The sequence below is a fragment of the Ursus americanus genome, chromosome 22 (genome assembly GCF_024610735.1).
Source record: "Ursus americanus isolate L20-20 chromosome 22, mUrsAme1.1.p, whole genome shotgun sequence".
Classification (NCBI taxonomy): Eukaryota; Metazoa; Chordata; class Mammalia; order Carnivora; family Ursidae; genus Ursus; species Ursus americanus.
Window position 1 is genome coordinate 7,418,029 of NC_142148.1, and position 18,986 is coordinate 7,437,014.

The window sequence follows — 18,986 nt, forward strand, 5'->3', positions numbered from 1 at the left end:
AGCTGTAAGAAAATCAATTTTTCAAAATTGTATTTCTCTCAAGTCCTCAAAGGTGGCTTTCTCTTTTAAGAAAACACTGTTGTGAATATTCTTCTAAAATTTTGCAACACTCAACTTGATTAAATAATTGTCGATTAAATCAGTGACAATATATAGCCATTAGTGATTAAGGAATAGGAAAACATTGTCAGTGAGTGTCAATTGGTAAATGCTTTCTGGATAGCAAGTCGGCAATAATGATCAACAGTTCAAATGCCCATATCTTATCGTTCAACGATTCTACTGCTTAATATTATTATTAATAAATCTCACAAATATATCCATTATAGCACTGTTTTTAATAGCAACTATCTGGAAATTATTTGAAATAAAGTATTCATCCACAGAAGGCATTTATAAACTAGAGTTTATATTCCTGAAAAATAAATTGTTAAAAAGAATAAGTTGTGTTTATGGGTGTTGATGTGGAAGACTTGTAAGTGAAAAAAGTAACGGTCAAAATAATGTATGTGATATGATCTCATTTAAGAGCATTTAAAAGAAAGAGGGATGCCTGGGTGGCTCCGTTGGTCAAGCATCTGACTCTTGGTTTTGGCTCAGGTCATGATCTCAGGGTCATGAGATGGAGGGAGCCCTGCGACAGGCTCCATGCTCAGCAGGGAGTCTGCTTGAAGATTCTTTCTCTGCTCCTCCCCCCATGCCTTCTCTCTCTCCCTCTCTCAAATAAATAAATCTTTTAAAAAAGAGCATTTAACAGAAATACAATATAGAGATAAAAATACATATAACACTATATACCAGTTTGAATTTTTTTTTTCTGAAATGAATCCCATAAATTATTAATGGTGGTTTTCTTGATGAAAAGGAATGGCAAGGAGAGAAATTCGAAGAAAAATTTCAGTACTTTTTAAATTAACCCTTTATATTTTACTTAAGTCTTTTCTTATATATGCCTTTCATCAAATATGCAACAACTACAAATATTTAAGCATTTAAAAACAGAGGTGTATAAAACTGAGAAACCATACGTGGCTTTGGCAAGTCTGTATGAATATATATTCATTTACCTACATAAATATGTGAATAATACGTGTGAGTATATATATGAGAATTATGTACAGGTAATCTATATACAAAGATGTATGCACACAGGGATATCTTTCTCTCATTGAATTAATTATGTCACCAGTTCATGTTTAATTTTTAAAATTTCCCAACAAAGAACTCATTTTCATGTAGCTTCCTTCCAAGAAAAACCAACATCTAGCTCTGCAGAGGGAAAAGTGTTTGGATGAATGTGCCAAGGGTTAAAATATAACGGAAATTAATTATTATCTCCCCTACATTTTATTAATCTGGACATTTTCTCGCTTGAGAACACATGATGTGCTGAATTTATGGTATACAATCCTGTTTCAGAGAAATAAAGCATCTTAGATTATATCCTTTTTAATTCATTGAAGTATAATGGATAATAAATTATTTAGTTTAATTAAAACCTCTTTATCAGATGGGCATTTACCCATGACATTGTTATGCACAACTGGTGTTCTACAGAAGGTATCATTTCCAATTCTCTTCTCATTTCATTCACAGATTCCTTTAATTGCATTTCAAATTACATCTATTTCCACAAAGTCATACTATAAACCCGTCAGACATTTGTGCCTACTCCTTTACCTTCGGAATTAAAAATCCCTCTCTTCTGTTTGCTTTAAAATTCATCCTTTTCCCCTTGGGCTTGAATGGTGAAACCAAGGAACACTGAAATAGGGTATTTAAGGGGTTTAGAATAGACTGGCCTGGCTTGAATCCCAGCTCTCCCTATGGGAAAATTACCCATCTTCTTGGAGACTCAGTTTCTTTTCTCGTCTATAATATGAAGATAACAATTGTTTGTTTGTTTTTTTAAGATGATGAGGTTATGCATATAAAATAGCATACTTCTCGGCACCTGGTAAAAAATAAGTTTGATACAATCATAATTACTTTAATCAAATTTGAGTCAATGTCTTTAGATGAATGTTCGTTTGGGCATGGGAAGATAGAGGGATGCCATGGTCCAAACATAGCTTTTTAATACTAAAACTTTAGGCTCAGAGTTTGGAGATTATACTGGAATATTTTTAGGATTCTGGCATCAAAGTCTAATTTCCTTTGAGCACGAGATTCCCTGAATTCTCAAGGGTCCCACCGCCCCTCTCCATTCCTGTCCCTTACAGGTTCATTACAGTCTCAATTTTAATATCATTTTAAATTGCCTTTTTTTATTGAAAGAGTTGATACAATGTTATATTGGTTTCAAGCATACAACATAGTGATTCAACAACTCTGTATGTTATGCTATGCCTAATTGCCTTAATTTTTAAATGTTGTCAGATTCTTATACACTTTATTGAAGTATTATAGGAAAGACAAGAAATTAACTGGATCAAGGTGTATAAGAATCTATAAGGCACCAGAAATAAGTATTTTACTAAAGATTTTGTGGGGAGGCAGAGAAAAGAATTACAATACACATTACAAGGCAAAATATATTATTGAATTTCTCATAAAAATGTTTCTTTTTTTCCCCAAAAACTTTCTTCTCTTTAACAACCTCATCTCTCTCCTTTCCCTTCCTAAAATGGTCTAGGAAAAAAAGAAATCCATCTCTTCATCTTTGTTCTTCGGTCCCCCATTCAGCAAAATAAAGTTGAATAATTGGCTAAAAGCATATCATCGGCTCTCTTCTTAAAGCACATGACTTGGGGCTCCAGTCAGAGTGATGGTGCTAGGCACAGGTGTCTTTCTAACTACTCAAGGGTACAGAACTCACATGCCTTTATTCTTTCCTCTTCAGGAAAAATCTATCCTAAGTGTTGTTTCCCTTGTTTATAGACACTTGAACATAAAAAAAGAAAAAAATGACTCACTCACAGCCAATACTCTCATAGTCAAACACCTGACTACCTACATATAAGAAGAGTTCTTCAAATCTAATGATGTGCTATACAGTGCCTAACTGAACATAATAAAAAAGAATATGCCTGGAAATATTACATCCTCTTCTGTTTTTTGGAAGAATTTGTTCAGAATTGGTGTTGATTCTACTTTCAATATTTGGTAGAGTTCACCTGTGAAATCATCTTGAGCTGAGCTGCTTTTGCAGGGTAGTTTCTTCACTACCAAATCCATTTTTTACTTGTCTTTAGGACTGTCTACTTTTTAGGTCAGTTTCCTGTTTGTGTCTCTCTGGGAATTTTTCTGTTTTGTCCAAGTTACCTAATTCATTGGCATGCTCTTGTTCGTAGTGTTCCTTATGAGATACCACCTCACACCAGTCAGAATGGCTAAAATGAACAAATCAGCAAATAACAAATGTTGGTGAGGATGTAGAGGAAGGGGAATCCTCTGTCACTACTGCTGGCAATGCAAGCTGGTACAGAGACTCTGGAAAACAGTATGGAGGTTCCTCAAAAAATTGAAAATATATTTACCCTATGACCCAGCAATTACACTACTAGGTATTTACCCAAAGGATACAAAAAGGGGCACCTGCACCCAATGTTCATAGCAGCAATGTCCACAATAGCTAAACTGTGGAAAGAGCCAAGATGCCCATCGACAAATGAATGGATAAAGAAGATGTGGTGTGTGTGTATGTGTGTATGTATAAACACAATGGAATATTACCTAGCCATCAGAATGGATGAATACCTATCATTTACATCAACGTGGGTGGAACTGGAGGGTATTATATTGAGCAAAATAAGTCAATCGCAGAAAGACAATTATTTGGTTTCACTCATATGTGGAATATAAGAAACAGTACAGGGGATCCTAGAGGAAGGGAGGGAAAACTGAATGGGAAGTCCTCAAAGAGGGAGAAAAACTATGAGAGACCCTTATCTATAGGAAACAAACTGAGGGTTGCTGGAGAGGAAGTGGGTGGCGGGATGGTGTAATTGGGTGAAGGGCATTAATGCGGGCATGTGACGTAATGAGCACTGGGTGTTATATGCAATTGATGAATCACTGAACTCTACTTCTGAAGCTAATAATACACTATATGTTAATTAATTGAATTTAAATAAAATAAAAATTTAAAAAATGAAAAAAAATTTCTCATGTCAAAAAAAAAAAAAGAAGAGTTTTAATTTCAGAAAACGTGGTATTAGTAAAGTAGTGATGATGATTAGGGTGGTAGTGGTGGTAGGAAATAAAGGACAAAGACAAGAAGACCAAGAAGTTGAGTAGGATCCAGGCATGATCTCTGTTAAACTTGACAATGACTGTATGAATAGGTACTGTGTCTGTGTCTCCTGAGGGGGGATTGAGCCTTAGGGAAGCTAATTCACACAGCTAATGTTTACCTAAGGTGCACTCCAGTCCAAAGCCCAGGTTTGTAACAAATTATATGTTACACTGACTCCTTATGATACAAAAAAATAATAAAAAATAAATTAAAGGGGCACCTGGGTGGCTCAGTCGGTTATGCATTTGCCTTCAGCTCAGGTCATGATCTCGGGGTCCTGGGATCGAGCCCCACGTCAGGCTCCTTGCTCAGCGGGGAGTCTGTTTCGCCCTCTGCCCCTCTCCCCCGCTCATGCTCTTTCTCTCTCTCTAACAAATAAATAAAATCTTTAAAAATTAATTAAAGTAAAATAAAAGAGGTTGACTGGAAGTGGTTTCCATTTGCTTCACTTCTCTGCTCAGTAAATAGACTTTGTATGCCTATGATATATCAGATATTAAGCTAGTGCACTGGAATTTTTTTTAACATGGATCTTATTTATATTTTTCCTTTTATCCTGTTTACCTGTCTTGTCCAAGCAATATGTTGCTCCTTTGGCTGGATTAATTTTTTCAAAGATTTTATTTAATTATTTGACACAGAGAGAGCATAAGCAGGCGGAGCAGCAGAGGGAGAGGGAGAAGCAGACCCCCCCCCCCCCCCCCCGCTGAACAGGGAGCCCCGATGTGGGGCTCGATCCCAGGACTCCAGGATCATGACCTGAGCCAAAGGCAGACGCTTAACCAACTGAGCCATCCAGATGCCCCTAAATGTTTATTTTATTGTTCTTGTTACTGTTTTGGTGGCAGGAAAAAATGAAGATGGTACAAATCAGATCTCAATGATTATTTCTTCATCATAAAGTATCTAAACTTTGTCCACTTATCTGTCAAGTCCTCTCTCCTTTCCCCACTCTATAATCTCAAGTGGCTCAGACAGCTCTGAAGAGAGAAGATTTCTAAGTCACAGTGACTCTGACAGTGAAAGCACATGATAGCCCTGTGATGTTTGCAGGAGTTGGTGGAGGTGGGTTACACCCAACTACTTGCCTGGGAAATTCTTATGTATGGGAACAACTCTGCGGGAAAAGTAAAGAGATCTCATCTACCTCTTCGTGAGGGCACATAAAACTACATTACTTATCTAATTCTTTCCTTGCAGCAACCCTACAAGATAGGTGTTACTATCTTTACTGTTTAGATATGAAAACAGAACCAGAGAAATTAAAGGATGGACCAAAGATCTCAGACCTAGAAAGAGGGAGATGTGGATCTCAAGCCAGATTTTCTCATTCTACCCCATTAGTTATGGCTTCTCTTCAAAATACCATGATAGGACCTTGTCTCTATACCGTAAAATTATGCACAATGGTACAGATTATTACTTATAGGCATGGTAGGAATTTTTTACATCATGAAATTGTGAATTAAACCTTCTCCACCCCCTAAAAGAACACTCTTTTAGCTTATGCCTTGTGATTCATCTTGCTGTACAATCAAACACATCTGTTTTGTTTCTACGGTTCATCCTGCACCTGGTCCAGTGCCTGCTACATAGGAGATACTCAAGTAAATGTTTCCTAAAAGCATGGATGAAAGAATGATGGATAAGCAGCACATGGTTAAGTTAGTAGCCATATTCTCTTGAGCATAAATTAATTCCCATTTTTCCCCCTTGAGTCACTTCCCATTTTCAGGGTTTGACATTAAAAGCAGAGAAAAAAACAAAACAAAACAAAACAAAACAAAAGGATGAGCTGGAGAAACTACGACTTGGGAGCTCAGGGGGGTTCCCAGGCAGCCTGGGGGGTTACAGAGTCTCAAAGAACAAAACCCATAAGCTGAAACAAACATGAAAAGACACAAATAAAGACATGCAAAGGGCTTAGGGGTATGGGAAAAACGTGAACCTAGGTGCCATGACTGAGTAGACTCTGGCCAACACAAAGGCAATGGAACCACACACAAAACTTCAAGATTAAACTGGGGGCCCAGAAGGGGGTTTGTTTGTTTGTTTTTAAAGTTCCACCTGAGTAAAGCCTCCTGTTTATTGTTAAGAGCAAATATAAATCCTCTCTGAAAAAATATGTCCTTGATTTAAGCCCAAATTCCCCACAGTTCAAGATCAATCATATAAGTTTAGAATCAAAGACCACAAAATATGAAAAAAAAAAAAAACCCATGAGGGTAAATGTCAGTACAAGCTATAAACAGCAGAACTGGCCTCCAAGAATTTCACTAACAGAATTATGAAATATATTATAAAATAACTTTGTAGGATATATGCACCTCTATGTTTACTGTGACATTATTTACAACAGCCAAATTATGGAAGCAGACCTCATACAATATAAATCAATCAGAGAAAGACAAATACCATATGATTTCACTGATATGTAGAATTTAAGAAAGGAAAAATGAACAAAGGAAAAAAGAGACAAAACAAAAAACAGACTCTTAAATATACAGAACAAACTGATGGCAACCAGAGGGGAGACAGGAGGGGGAATGAATGAAATAGGCAAAGGGGATTAAGAGTGCACTTAACCTTGATGAGCACTGAGTAATATATAGAATTGTTGCATTACTGTATTGTACACCTGAAACTAAACTCTTTTTTTTAAGATTTATTTATTTTTGGGGGGGTGGTAGGGGCAGAGGGAGAAGGAGAGAGAAAACTAAGTGGACTCCACGTTGGGCATAGAGCCCAACGCCAGACTCAATCTCATAACACAGAGATTACAACCGGAATTACAACCTGAGCTGAAACCAAGAGTCAGACTCAGCTGACTACACCATCCAGGTACCCCACCTGAAACTAATTTAACATTCGTATTAACTATACTAGAATTAAATTTAAGAAAATGTAAAAAAAAAAAAAAAAACAACAACAACCTTGCAAAAAGCTTAAATTAAATACTTGGATAATAGAAAGACTAGACCAGTAAGAGAATCAGACATCACCAAGCAGAATCAGAATAAAAAGGAAAAAAATATAAGGCTTTTAAAAATTGAAAAAAAAGTCATTGGACTGAGGGGGGAAAAGAGTGGTTACACAGCAAATTAGTCAGAACTCACACAAAGAAAAAGGACTACGGAGGAGGAAAATCCGAAATAATTACTCAAAATGCAAGCCGGGGTAAAAATTACGAAAAAGAAGTTAAAAGATATTTAATCTGAGCCCCAGAAGGACAGAATAGAGGGAAGGTGGGTAAAAGTGTTTGGAGAGATAATAACATATCTTCGAACTGATGGAAGCTATCAGAGCAAGTAAATGCAAAGAAATCCCACTGAGACACAGTGTAGGGAACCTGAAGAAACCTAAACGTGAAGAGAAGATTGCCTTAGCAGTCAGAGTAAGAAGACAGACCCAGATCAAGGAAAGAATTATTCTAACGGCTTCTCTACAACAGAAGCTAACTCTCAAATGAGGTAGCCGATACCATGTAAAACTGTATTTCAAGAACAAAAGTTGAAATGAAGTCTTTTTATATAAACAAAAACAAGGAAATTTTACTGTAAGCAGGCTTTTATTAAAGAATATTCTAAAGAGTACACTTAAAAACACTACATTATGCTTTAAATTATCTCCCAGGAGGAAGGTCTAAGGTGAAAAAGAATGAATACAAAAACGGATAAAGGCTGGTATATTAAACAAACATTCAATGTAAAATTATAACAATAATGTCTAATTTACTGGGTTAAATGATGAGAGTAACGCACTGAACAAAGGCCTATTTTGTAAGAGTATAATCAGAGTTTAAATATTATAAATTTGTTTAGTTATCTGGCAGGGACTATGACATTACATTTTGAATCAGAATAGGATATATAACTTCCAAAATGAAAGACACACAAAAACATTAGAATAATGACATAAAGGAATAATGACACACTTGTCAATGGCAGAAACAAGGAAAACGAAAAAGCTTATAAAAATTGGCACAAGACTATGCATGGTCTGTTAAGCATCTCACTCTTGGTGTTTGGTGCAGGTCATGATTTCAGGGTCATGAGATCAAGCCCCACATCTGGCTCTGTGCTCAATGCAGTCTACTTGAATTTCTTTCCCTCCCTCTCCCTCTGTTCCTCCCTCTGCTTTCTCTCTCTCTCTCAAATAAATCTTAAAAAAATGGGACCAGACAGATGCCAAAAATCACTGACAGAAATAAGTCCAAATACACTAATACATGCCAGAATGTACAGGAAATGGTTTGTAAATACAAAACAAAACAAAACCACAAAACAAAAAACCCCCGAAAACCAGAGCTATTATTAGAATTCAATTCTGCCAACAGCTTCTGGTATCTAAGGAGAAATTCTTTCAAACTGTTTGTTGATGGCACAAAATGGAAATTGTGGTTCAAATCCAAACAACAGAAACCAATATTGACTGGACCTTTATTATGGAATCAATACTGTTCTATTAATTAAAACACTGATCGCACAACTCTATTAACTTGCATGCCTGTACCACAGAATGAGACTGCTGAGGCACAGAACCATCAGGAAAGTTACCCAAGGCTCCACCTCCAGGGAGCAGAGGTGCCAGCTTTAAACCCACAGCCTGACCACAGAGCCTGTGTGGAAATCAACTCTGCTTTGCTGCCTCCGTTTTTATTTTATGCATTTGCCGAAAGTTCAAAGCCAAATCACACACACAGGGAAAGCAGGTGGGATGGAATCAGACATTACCCTTCTCGGTTGAATTTAGAGCTTCAGAGACTCAAAGAAACCAGCTCACCACGGTACAGCAATAAATAAACCGCATGCCTGCTCGCACTCACCACTGTGCCCAGCATTGTGTGATGTAAGGACACACGCGGTGCTTACAGACCATCCTGAGTGGCTACATTAACCCACATTCTCTGTGTTTAAGGTGATTCCCTAGTGCGGTTGACAGAAATCCACTTTGTCTCTCTCTCTCTCCTCCTGAGCCCCATTTCCAATAGCTCAGCCCCTGCTGTGTGTAAGGACATGGTGAACACGGATAATCAAAAGGGGACGCCATCCTGGTCACCAAGCCTGGGCGAAGACAGACACAGGCTTGAAATCCTCTTCCTTAATATTCCAGACCGTACCCCGCCACACCTGCCTCCAGGTGATCATTGCAAGAGGTGGGGTTGAAACAGTGCAGCTTAACTGAGTTCATTTTCAGAGAACCAGAAGGTTTTTCCTTGATCCTGGACAAGCCTGACAGGGTACTGCAAGCGAGAAATTGTTTTCAAAGACACATGCAAATTTATCAATATGTTGTCTAGGACAAAGCACGTTTTCAGAAGTAGCAGTTTAGATGGGGTGGGGCAAAAGGCTGAGGGCTCAGAAAGTGGAGAGGAAAAGCATAAATAAGAAACCAAGAACATAATTTACAATTCTTTTTTCAAATCACATCTTTTTTTTTTTCACATTCTTTGCCTCGGATAATAGGAGTTGAACATTCATTCCGTCCCCATTGCAGAGTTGGGTTTGGTTTTGTTTTGTCTTTTTTTTTACCCTAAGTAGACAAATTCACAGAATTAGGGATTAATTACCAGGAAGAGCTGAGAGCTTTTCAATACGCCCTCTCTCTCCCGCCAGCTCACAGGCAGCTCTCTCATCTTGAGCAACTGTTTCTCTTCCCTGTATTTCCTTCCTTCCCCTGTTCGCTCTGCACTTCCCCAGCGAACAACCACTATTTCTCTCTACTGCCCTCTGCCTCTACGGCTCATAGTCCAAGTCTAGTTTTCCTGTCCATATTTTTCCCAAATTAATCACAGTAGCGCTTCCTTAAATGGAGCCAGCACTTTCTGAGCTAGTGTTTTGGGAAGAGAGAGCGAGTGCAAGATACCCCAGGTGTGAGTTCCTCAAAGCAGGGTTTCAATATTCTTTTGCTAAGGTCCACACTTATCATAACTGTGGCTGCTTTTTTCATAATTTTCGTCAAATAATAATTTTAATATTTTTTGCTAATCAAAAGAACCCCGAATAGGATTTTGGCTTTCACGTAAGGGTGACTGCTTCTTTGCTTTGCACCATTTCGGGGTATGCAAAGGTGCACAGGGGCGCTCTACTTTTAGAGAGCAGGTCCAACCTATCTGTGCAAAAATACGAACTTCATGAAATTTAATATACACGATCCTTTTCAACTTGTAAGAGTACATAGTGATCACTTATCATCGGCCAGGCATCTGCTAAACTTATTATACATTTATTTTATTTAATCCTCACAAATATTCTGTGATCCTTACCTTCTCCATTTAACACATGGATTCAAAGCCTGGATTCAAACTCAGAATCACCAAAGCCCCTACGCTCGTATCAGTGGGACGCAGAAGACCCGGCCAGATTGGATGGCCAGTACATGCTATGCAATTTTAACGTGACTGAGCACTTACTATGTGCTAGGCATTGTGCAAGCGGCTTCCGGTGTGATGTCATCACATTGTTACTACATTACTATGTGCTACGTAGTAGTTACCACGACAAGCTTGGGAGGGAGGAATTATTGTATCCATGAGCTAACTAAGGCTAAGTTACTTGACATGCTAAGAAACTTGAGCAAAGCACACAGCTAATCAGTACTAGAAGTGGAACGAAAACTCAGGTCTGTCTGACTCCAAGCTCATCTCTCAGTGGGTGGGGCAGACAGCCTCTGACATGGGCCCCAGGGATCCCCATCTCCTGGTTTTCACACGTGCGTGTCATCCTCTTATCTCGGGGATGGACTGGACCTCCTGATTCCCTTCTAACAAACAGAACATGGCAAAGTTATGGGATGTCACTGCAGAAAGACCATGACTTCCATTTCTCACTCATCCTTCATTTCTCCCTCTCCCCACCTCACTTGGGGTGGGAGGGAAGCAAGTTCCCACATTGTGAGTAGCTCTACGGAGATGCTCACATGCCTGGAATGGATGAATCCAGCTAACAGACAGAGAATCTGAGACCTGCCAAGGGCCGCAAGAGTCAGCTTCATAATGAATTTTCTAAGACTTGCCAGGTGAGTGAACTTGGAAGTAGATCTTCCCCCAAGTCAGCCTTGAGAAACCCATAGCTACAACCAACACCTGGAGTACTGTTTTATGAGACACTCTAAGCAGAGGCACCAGCTAAGCTCTGCCTAGATTCCCGATGCCGAGAAACTGAAATAATAACTGATACACGTGGGGTGGGTGGGCAAGGGATACAGTTGGGACAGGCAATGTATTCTAGAAGGTGTCCATCCCTTTCCACTAGAAGCTCTATATTCAATCCCTTCTGGAGCAATTCCAGCTTTGAATGACCAAACCACCCAATAAATCAAATGAATGAATGAATATTGTGTATTCATTTGGGATCACTAGGTTTCTATCAGAATTCTTCTTTTTAAAGGTAAGAGTTATTAGTTTTATATAATCACATAGGAAATACATGTAACCAACCATCGGCCTGCCACCCTGTTAATATTTTGGGCATACTCTTTTGGTCATTTTTGCAATATAATCATCTATATCTGTTCAAACAAAAATTGTAATCCTATTATAATGTTGTTTTATAACTTGTTTCATTAATATTTTTCCACTTAATTTTTAAGCATTTCTGCACTTTATTAAATGTTCCATTGAAAGTCTAACACCTCTGGAGGAGGTAAGGTTTGGAGTAAACAAATCACTTTAATCAATTCTACATGCTGCCTGAGCTTAGCCTCAGAGAACAAGAGTTCTGAATTTGGGAGAAGTGATGTCAAAAAGCAGGAAATTTCAAGTTAATAAGTTGATTTGAACTACTGCAAGATAGAGCCTGTGTTCTGTTACTAATACTTACTATTTATTGAGCAAATTTATCATAAATAATTTACTATTTGCTCAATACTATGCCAGAAACAAACTATTCAAAAATTAAAATTATATCTGATTCACTGTGCATTTATTTATTTATTTTAATTTAAGTTTGTGGTCCTGTCCTGCTTTGCAATCACAGAGTCTCTATGAGCTGGACCACAAACTTGTCAGACTTTTTATATAACCAAGATGAGTTTGCTGTGAACTTCTAAGAGAAAGTGTCAGATAATAAGCAGATGACCAAGAATGTCTTTCAGGTGATGTCGAGAAGATGATCAAATTCTAGTTTTAAAGGAATAAAATATTTTAAAAATAAGATACTCATATGCTACTATTTGGAGTGTTATCTTTTGAAAAGGAAGGCAGATGTTGGTGCCTGCCCAAGCATATCGATCCAGTGGACTGTTCTGGACTATTACCCAAAGCATACAGTCACGCGGAATTCTATATACTCATACGTAAGAGCGTTTTATGTATTTTAGTAGACATATAAAGGATTTCCAGACAATGAGTTCAGTAGGCTTGACCTCTCTGAGATTAAATTGGGGAGAGGGGAGAGGGGATGTTCATTTGAGACATCCATTACTCTGGGGAAATATAAAGGCTCTTCTAGAGAAACTATGAGTTAAGAAGTCGTGCACATACTAGATTAAAAATCCCAGGTTAAGGCTCGCTTCAGAAAACGGCAGAAATTCTGAGACAGACTGTTTGGAGGCCCGAACTCTGTCAGTACCACTTCCATTTATCTTTCCTGCCAACTTCCATTTTTCCTTTCAAATCAAAAGCTAAAGTAAGACACACATTTGGGGGAAAGTTGTCAAAATTCATTTTATGGAAATGGGCTACTCACGAGGATCCTTTGATCAGCAGCAGTATCTTTTGAAATTGAAATTGAATAGATTATATGGTGATCTGCCTCTTCTCTCCTCTGAGTTCAGCTGGAAATAAATTGGAAATGCACGTGAAAAATACAAACTCCTTTTCAGTTTGAGCTTCCCTAATGTTGGTTTTACCCCACCTTTGAGCAAGAGATGTTAAAAGCTACTGGCAAATGTGGCTCCTGGAATTCTTTATAGAAAGATGGGCATGCTTAGCGGTGAAGAAATCATATTCATAAATTGTTCATTTAAAATATGTAATTAGGGGCGCCTGGGTGGCACAGCGGTTAAGCGTCTGCCTTCGGCTCAGGGCGTGATCCCGGCGTTATGGGATTGAGCCCCACATCAGGCTCCTCCGCTATGAGCCTGCTTCTTCCTCTCCCACTCCCCCTGCTTGTGTTCCCTCTCTCGCTGGCTGTCTCTGTCCTGTCAAATAAATAAATAAAAAAAAAAATCTTTAAAAAAAAATGTGTAATTAAACTAAAAACTTCGGGTCTCCAGGACATGTGGATTCCAAGACTAATTCATGCAGAGCTTCTGAAGAATTACAAAGTTTCCTCTGGGTTTGGTAAGTCCACCCCTAGCAGTGATCAATTTGGGGGGTTCAAATGACAGAAAAGTAAATTGAACTAGATTAAAAAATTAAATAATTGAAAAAGTCTAGGAGGCTGGGCCTCCCCTTCAGCCCAGATAGATCTGGGATTTAAACAGTCTTATTAGAAGTTGATCTGAGAGCGTCCACTTTCTCCTCCTAACTCCCTCCATTTTTAGCTTTTCTCTCTGTTCTGTTACATTTCCTTCTATCTTATGGCTACCCAGGCTCCAGATTCATGCTGGTCACAGGTCTATTAAAACAAGCATGTCTCCTTCTTAGTAGCTCCCACAAACACTGTGGTGGAGTTCAGGCTACCGGGACCAGCCTGGGTCGCTGGTCCATCCCTGACCCAGATGGGGTAGTCCTGGTTGGGAACATGCTAACTGGACAGCTCGGTCAGGTACCCACGCCAGGAGACTGAGGAGGGATCAGCAGAGTCATTCACACATGGAATCACATGGAGTGGGACGGGGGACAGGTGGGCCTACAAAAGAAAAAACCTGAAGGGGCATTCTAGAATAGGACATAAAATCTGAGCAGGAAAAAGCAACAGATGTCCGTTACGCTGCCCACCAACCAAAACTTCTGTTAAGCAGCATGTCTTTTTTTTTTTTTTTTAATAAAGCCAAAGGGTATTTTAAATTCCTCATTAGGTTCAGAAATGCTGTGATGCCCTTCTTTTATCAAAAGTGATGACAAACTCCAAATTAAGAAAAATAATTGGTAGACATTTATCACAGATGGCAAATTCTATTCTAAGTGTAGCCTGGCATGATTTTTATTGCCAGCACACGTAATGCCAAAAACTGGACAAATCACTGAAACTGATTCCTATCATCTCTCTGATTGGCAGTGAAAAGCAATTTGACCAAAATCTGTGATGTGCTTGAGGAATGATTCTGTGAAGAAGAAAAGAGACAGAGAGAGAGCATCAGATGAATGTTCTGCTGCTGTAGCTATGGGACTAGAGGACAGCCGTGGAGTATACAGTAAACACATAAATTCCTTCTCCAGAAATAATCTTTTATAATCTCTAGAGCTTGGCTTCAAGACAACTGGGGCTGATCACACAAGGGGTACCAGGGTTCCTCGAAGCTCAGACAATTCAATCCTGAAAAAGCCCTCCATGGCATAACAACTGCTTTGAAATGGTCCTTGTAGACAATTCATTTGATTTATGTGGGGGCTTCTAAGCTGAATAATTGATCTGGTCTCTAAAATGAACGCTAAAAAGGCCATTGGCAAAGGACGGTAACGAGTTCAGCCATGTCTTCTCGGGCACGTCTATAATTTAACACCCATCTGCGGAAACAATTACAACTGCAAATTAACAGATGGCCCTGTCTGTGTATACAGAAATGACTGATCCAGACAGAAAAAATGAGTTTTATAAAATAATTACAGGCATCCCCTGCTATCCTCAAGTCTGTTTTTCGCCACTTCAACTTTGACAAAAGACCTACACCAGTACCTTTTTTTGCTAATCAAAAGAACCCCAAATAGGATTTTGGCTTTCACGTAAGGGTGACTGCTTCTTTGCTTTGCACCATTTCAGGGTATGCAAAGGTTCACAGGGGCGCTCTACTTTTAGAGAGCAGGTCCAACCTATCTGTGCAAAAATACGAACTTCATGAAATTTAATATACACGATCCTTTTCAACTTGTAAGTCCATAGTGTCATGTAGCCAATATTTATTGAGTACCTACTGTGCCCCAAGTCATGAAGTCTCAGCTGTTCATAAGACAAAGACTCAGGATAAACCAATAACGAAATAAATATCACGATAACTTCAGAGAGTGTTAAGTGCTCTGAAGAAAAATGTACAGGTTCTCGTGAAAGACAGGGCACGTGGGTGTGGGTGTTGGGGGGGACAAGATTACCTAATGCAGAATCACTGAATGGGGACAGCCTCTGGGCAGGCATGAAGGGAAGAGAAAACCAAGAGAAGGTTTGCAAACTCATCTTAAGACAAGGAAAGACCAAATGCCAAGGCCTGCCTGGGGAATGTGCCGAAGGAAATAAATGCATTTTATTGCTTTAATTGCCTTTATTTTGAAATAAGAGAAAAAGACTTTCAATGGATTTTTTTAACCTAAAGCTTTTTTTTACCTAAGGCTTTACATTTTTAAAAGCTTGAAGTCTTGTCCTTTTCTTCCCACAGGCAGGTCACCTTTTGTCAGTCTGTAGATGGCCTCCTTCTGCATCAGAAGGTAAACTCCTCGAGGTCAGGGTTGCTTCCTTACCGTCTGTTAACTGCTACATTCCCAGACCTTGGAGGTGTTCACCATAAGGCATTCAAGTATTTACTGACGGAATAGGATTTAAGCATCAAATATTTGCAAAGTGGTAAAAAAAAAAAAGACTAAAACCTTGCTTGGTGGCGCATGGTCAAGAGTGTTCAATTGATAAAAGAGAAAGAAAAAAAGTCAGAATTAGTGCTCTAAGTTTTGCAGAATCAGAGCACGTTGCAGGGTTCTGGGATCCTGGCACTAAGGTTGACAAGAGGTGAGCCACCCATGTGCTAGTATAAATTCCCAATGACAGAACTTTCCAACTTTCCATGCACTAGTATAAATTCCCAGTGATAGAACTTGCCAACTTTTCATGTACTAGCATAAATTCCCAATGACAGAACTTGCCAATTTTTCATCACAAAACACGGTTTTTGTTGTCTGACCACTTTCTGCTATTTGATATTTCAGAATGTATTCATTCAACAGATATTTGAGCACCGTCTACATTGTCGGACCTTTCTAAATCCTAAAAATACAACAGTTTACAAAACAATGAAAAAGAATCCCTGAATTGAAGTTTACATTCTGATACAAAACTGAAATTGTTTGCAGATTGGCAAATGTGACCCTTATAAATGCTCGGCGGAGCAGACGCAGCTTACCTGTGTGTGGCTTTTTGATGGCCCTGGGTGCCCCATGCGTCCTGCCACCATCACTGCCACCCACTCCTGAGCCCATGCTCGGGAGGATGACTAACTCTTGCTATACCTCTCTCTTTAATACCCAGGCTTATGTCACCATCCAGAAAAACTCTCACAAACAAATGATGCTCCTAAGGTCTTAAGCTGGGTTCTCTGAAGATCAGTGGGAAAGTGATCCACTAAGAAGTGTTCCTGGAAAACAGGTAGTCAAGTGAGGAAACTGGATTGGGAATGGAAGGAGCAAAGTCCGATGGTCAGTAACCTTCATTCAGTCCTGCAGGGAAATCTGACCCAGTGCAGTTCACACCTGAGTCACTGCAATGGGGACAAGGCAGCCCGACCCTGGTACCATCAGTCATTGGTTGAGGGTTGGCCCCAGGGGTATTCCACTCTCCCTGTATGCAGGCAGATCAGGTTCTTAGTGATGGGACCGGATATTGGCGTGCAGGAACATGGTCAAGGAATCCAAGAGGTTAAATGCAGAGTACGGACTACATCTCCTTCAGCAGTGCTTCTCAAAGTGTGGTCCCAGACCAACGGCATCTAATATCACTTGTTAGAAGTACAAAGTTTGGGGACCCAGCCCAGACAGACAGAATCAGAAACTTTGGGGGTGAGAAACAGCTGCCGTAGGTTCAGGAGCCCCCCAGGGGACTGTGCTGCACACGCAAGTGTACAAGCAGCCAAGCCATGGGGCCATTTACATGGCTCTTCTCGCTCCTGAGCCACACGCATCTCGGAGGGTCTCATCTTCATCACGGGAGATCAAGCAGAATTATGCCCAAGTGAAGCTGAACAATAATGTTTCTTCTTCAGTCTTCCAGTGTCCAAGCAAGCAAGACTCTCCACACCAGCTCTGTCTCTAATGTAATTAATGCCTTTTTACCAGGTGTTTCTAATATATGGTCAGAAAATCAAGTGGGGGGAAGGGTGGGTTGGGGGGCTCAGTCGGTGAAGCGTCTGCCTTTGGCTCAGGTCATGATCCCAGGGTCCTGGGATTGAGCCCCGCATCAGGCTCCCTGCTCGGCGGGGACCCTGCTTCTCCCTCTGCCCCTCCCCCCTCCCCACTGGTGTTCTTTCTGTCCTTCGCACTTTCTCTCTCTCAAATAAATAAATAAAATCTTAAAAAAAAAAAAAAAAGATCATTGGGGGGCTCCATTTCCCCTCCCAACAAAAACAACATCTCTGCAAGTACTAATCCATCTTCCCTGCTCATTACAATAAAACACTGTGTCTGAGTCCCATGTCAGAAATTAGGATGATTCTTTAAGACAAATGAAATCATCCTGAATCCCTCTTCTGAAGTGTTGGTCATTCCCCAAGTAGCTTCGTGGGTCAGAATTTAAAATCCATCATCAGTTGTGAAAACAGGAAGAAAGTTTTCATTTCCTTACAGTACCCGACGTCCATACATATATTTTTACTCCTTGTTATGAAACCCACATTGTAAAGCAGGGTAACATAGGGATTAATGATGAGGAATTATCCCCAGACGAACATGTCTGCCACATACCAGCTGTGGGAACTTTGGTTACTTACTTAACCTCAGATCTCATGTCCTTATATAAGGGAAAAATCACAAGGCCTCCCAAGCAGGGTTCTTAGAAAAAACATGCGAGATGAAATTTAAAAGTCCAACACCTAGATCATCGTAACTATCCTAAACATATCTGTAGCTGTCTGTATTACTGTCATTAACATTGACACGTGGCAGGTAACTTCTAGTTACCTTCACACAAGTAAAATGTATCAGTATCTCTCCCCTGGAAATTGATGAAATGGTAATCCTGAATCTTTAACAGTGATCGCTAAACTACTTGTCTTAGGAATTATATTCTGCCCTTCCCCACAATCCGCTCTAGGAAAATAGAGAAAATATTTGCCGCAGGTCAATTCCTAGGTAATTACTTTGGATAATTCCTTCCAATGATCTGTGCTTATCTGGTTAGGCTTTGCATCACAAACCTTTAAAATTTTAGAAAACAAGGTCTCCAAACTCTTTTCAAGAAAAGAAACCGGAAGAGCAATCATCCGCTCTTGGACAAGGCAGGGGCAGCAGCCACTGATGAAAGGTACCATGTCCAATGTCTAATGCAAAATAGGGCTAACACCTTGTTCCCAGCTGTTCTGAGTCCTTGAGGAGGTCAAAGTGGGGGTAAGCTGTGCATGCCCCACTCCTTAAAACTGGAAGGATCCAGTCAAGATGCCAGTTCTACTAATGAAGGAAAAAGGCTCATTTTGACTTCTTCCTAATAGAGACAGCAGGAAACAGGGTCTGGGGCTGTGAGTGGTATCCTTGTATTAGCTTAGGTTTATACTATGGTCCCTGTGGGTTTCTCCATTAATGGGGTTTGCTATTACCCAGGCTTTGATCTAGGTGGACTTCCCACTGTTTTTCACAATACGAAGCCTCCCTGGCTTTATTACAGTCCAGTCTATCCATAATGCATTTAATATTATTTCTCCATCCACACATCTACCATATTATAGTTTCACAGAGAAG